Here is a 4,422-nt window from a genome sequence, read left to right on the forward strand (position 1 = left end):
GGCTGGGCGGCTAGTGCACGCCACGCTCTGTCTCTGTCTCTCTCTCCATCTTTTTGTTTGTTTGTTTGTTTGTTTGTTTGTTTGTTTTTTCGAGACAGGATTTCTTTGTGTAGCTTTGAGCCTTTCCTGGAACTCACTCTGTAGCCCAGACTGGCCTCCAACTCACAGAGATCTGCCTGCCTCTGCCTCCCAAGGGCTGAGATTAAAGGCATGTGCCACCACCGCCCAGCTATCTCTCAATCTTTAATTCCACAGCTGAAGCCTAATTTTTCAATACAGCCACTGAAAACTGGCACCTAGAACTAAATGTCATGTCTACAATCTGATCAACATTTATTTACTCACTAGGCAACAGTCACATGGAAAAGACTCAAACTCAGGAACTCCCTGTTTCCAACATGGCAGGGCTTGATGAGCACTGTGGATAGTGCCAGGAAAATAAAAAATATATAAATCTATACTAGGCAAAGACAACCGTAAGAAACATAGAGGAATGTACTAAGATACAATGTGTCATCATGCTATTAATTGTGAGAATACTAAGATATAACATCATCATGCTATTCAGTGTGAAAGTAGTTAACAACACTTATGCTCTTCTACAACCTAAGTTAAATAACTGTAAAATGTGGCCAAAAAATTCTAAATTTGCAAGAAATTTAGTTATATAAAAAAATTCATTCCTTTAAAATAAGTTGCTTTTGAACTCATCTAAATAATCAACTAAAATAAAAATATTAGATGTAATTAAGGCTTTAGTTTCCCTGAAAAGTCTAGCAATCAGCCATTTTAAACATTCTAGTAATAAAACATCCAATAGAATTTAAGGAAATCCCACTAAAAAACAAATTAGCCTGTAAACTAGTGATAATATGGGACCAAGGAAAGGCTTAGTAATACCTCATTCAGAACTGAATATAATAAATACAGTTATTATAATTTCAATTTTCTGATGCCTCAACTCAAAAAGCTACCATGCTGCTACTCAGTCTGCTCAAGAATCTAGATCTGGGTCAGTACAAGAACTGAATGTTATGTTTCTGAAGACAGAATTATTTTAGGCTGAAAGGAATGTAGATGGAAAAAACAGAGCTACTCGGTGGCAAGACCAGAACATAATATCAAAATGTGGGCCTCTGTCAAGTGTATTTGAACAACTCTTCAAATATTGTATAATAAAATAACCATCTTGCCCTCTCTTCCCATAGCTAACCGATCTCCTTTTAGGAAGGTTCCTTCAGTGACTATTTGGTTTTGAGGCAGGGTCTCACTGTGCAGCCCTGGATGGCCTGGCCCTTCCTATGCAGACCAATCTGGCCTTGAAATTCCCGCTATCCTTTGCCTCTAAGTCCTGGGATTATAGATATGCACAACTATACCTTGCTCCCTCAACAATTCTTAGCATAGTAAGATTCTAGGTCAAACTTCTATGTACGTACCTTCTGGGACTCAAGACAGGTTCTTTCATGTCTGTAGAGTCACCTTGGGCTGTGCCTTGAGGGGATAAACAACTGAATGTATGGACACAGACTGCCCCAATGAGACTGAAAACCAGGCTGCTGGGCCACACCTCAATCCTGAGTCACTCTACCAAGCCTTAGAACAAGGCTCATCATAGGTGAGGGTAGAGAAGGCCAAAGATTACACTGGGCCACCATCCAGGGCAGAGGACAAACCTACAGCTAAGGGGTGTGTTTCCACTGGGCCACAGTCAACCTGACGAGTCTCTTAGTGGCTATGGCCTGAATAAACAAAAGACAGATCCTCTCCAGCACCACTTCCCATGAGTGACAAAAGGTCATGATTCCAAAGGAAATATGCAAGTAAATGCGGACAATGTTAAAGTGGAGGTGTAACATCCAGGAAGTTAAGAAAGCAAAAACTCAAAGGAGCAGACACATGGATAAAATGCTAAAAATAACAGGAAAAATATATCTTTTTCTAGAATAAGAAGCATAAAAAAACAGATAATAACCCCTAAGTACAAATTGCATTTTTGTGTTCTCCATCACAAGGAACTTTCAATTTGAACCCAGCAAAACAGGCTGGCCCTGCTAGCCTAGCTAGTCATCATTTCCCATTATTGTGTCAGTATCAACTTACTCTGAGAAAAAGGGGACATTGCAAATTGCTGGGAAAAAAATGTAAGATGGTACAATGGCTTTGGGATAGGGTTCAACAGTTCCTCCAAAAGTTAAGAGTTCACAGAAGACCAGCAATTCCACTCATACATACAATTCATACCCAAGAGAACTTAAAATACAAGTTCATGCCAACACTTGTACATACACAATAACAGCAGCATCATTCTCAATACTCAAGAAAGAAAACACAAATGACCATTAGTTGATAGTTATAAATGAAGAATGTGTTTGAGGGGAAGTAAGATGGATCATAGCTAAAGGCACATGCTGCCAAGCCTGAAGACCTGAGAGTAGTGGTGGGTAGCTGTTCCAACTTTGACCTTGAAGTACTACCCCTAGTGAGGCTTCTGGTAACTGCCATGCCTTCCTATGATACGCCCTTGGGGTGGGGCCAAGACAGGAGCTCTAAAGACTCGAGATCCAGATGTGCCAGCTCTCTTGGTTCCTGGTGATCCTGGATGATGGGTGGCAGACCAGTCAGAGTTCTCCAGAGAACCCCACTGGACTACACCTCACCACTTCCAGATCCTGTAACCAACCCCTTTACTGGCTGTAAGTTACCCCAAAATAAACCTCCTTTTTAACTACATGGAGTTGCCTTGTGAAATCCCCACATTATCTGGTGCCCAAAGTGGTCTACACCTGAGTTTGATCCCCAGGACCCACATGGCAGAATGAAAGACTGGGTTCTCACAAGTTGTTCTCTGACTTCCACATGCTTGTGTTGTGTAGAACTCAGTTCTAAAGACTCAGAACATTCTGAGGGGAACCTCATTACGACTCAGAGAGTAAACAACTCTAGAGTGGCAGGAGCCCTGTGACTTCTTCAGTGGACAAGGCCTGAAAATAGCAGACCCTGGAGATCCTAACCGAGTTGGCAAGAATCTGTGGACAGTTCACTGCATGATTCTGGGCGTGACTTGTGAGTGTGTGAGTGTGTGAGTGTGTGAGCGTGTGCTACATGCTCTCCCTGCTTTCACTATGTTAGCCACACTGCTGGCCTGAATGAGACACGCTAGGTCATGAAGTTTAATATTACATATTTGCATAACTGTTCTGGAAAGAATGATTTTAACCATAAGAGTTTTAAATAAATGTTTTGTTTTTGTTTTTGTTTTTTTGTTGTTGTTGGTTTTTTGGTTTTTGTTTGTTTGTTTGTTTGTTTGTTTGAGCTGAGGACCGAACCCAGGGTCTTGCGCTTGCTAGGCAAGTGCTCTACCACTGAGCTAAATCTCCGACCAAGAAATGTTGTTAAATAGATGGTATCAAGAGTTAATGGGAACATTCTAGGAACAGGGAATAAAGCAGAATTATAGAAACCTACCATTCTCTCATTTCTAATAACTGTGCCAATATCCTAAGAAGTTAAGAGAGACAGATATAAGATAAATGGTGCCAACTATTAAGAGTAAGTTTCCAAGTTATGTTGAAAAAAACCTAGTATATCCCCAGAGGAGATAGAGCAGTACAAAATGTAAAATGGGTTGTTTCAGCTTTGGCTGGTGAGTTAATCATAAGATTCCAGACTACCAATGTGAATATTAACTACAATAGACAAAACTATCTCTCACCCTGCATGATGCTGTAACCCCATGTGCTGCCAATTGGGCACACTGTTCTACCTTTAGGCATGCCTAATCAGAAAAGTTTCTTTGTAGCTTGCAAAACTGTTTATACTTTTGACTACAGAGATATAGCTCAAAAAGGTAATGGCTACTGGTGGGAGAGTTGGGGAACAGAAAGGGGAAAGAAGCAAAGAACAAACTGGCAATTGTTGTAACCATTCTTAGAAGCTTAGGAAGTAAAAACTGATTGTAAAACTACTCATGCAAACTATTGAAACTGTATTAATAAAGACAACCCAGGCTATTGGGGCCACTTGCTTGAACAACAGGCAGTCATAGTCTCTTCTTGGCACTGACTTCACACATCTCTCCCAAGTCATTGAACCCATCTGGAGCAAGGCTTCCAGCACTAGAGATTCAGGGAATCCCTGAATCTGACCAAGTGCACTAGGCCTCTCCCCACTAAGCAATAAGGACTGCTAAGAAGGCAGACACCACCTGAGCTGCCTGCAAGAGACACTCTCCAATCTGCCCAGTCTCCTGTCAGTCATATAATGAGCTCCATGTTCCAGCTTCTGGGAGCCACCTCCCATGCTAGGGTGGGCTTCTGGTGTTGCAGGTGCTTTTGAATCACCCCTGTTCTCTAGCCCCTCAGCATACTCAAGCTAGTATCCCAATAAAAATTCTTTGGTTCACCAAGTTGGACTCCAATG

This window comes from Onychomys torridus, chromosome 1 (genome assembly GCF_903995425.1).
Source record: "Onychomys torridus chromosome 1, mOncTor1.1, whole genome shotgun sequence".
NCBI classification, from domain to species: Eukaryota; Metazoa; Chordata; class Mammalia; order Rodentia; family Cricetidae; genus Onychomys; species Onychomys torridus.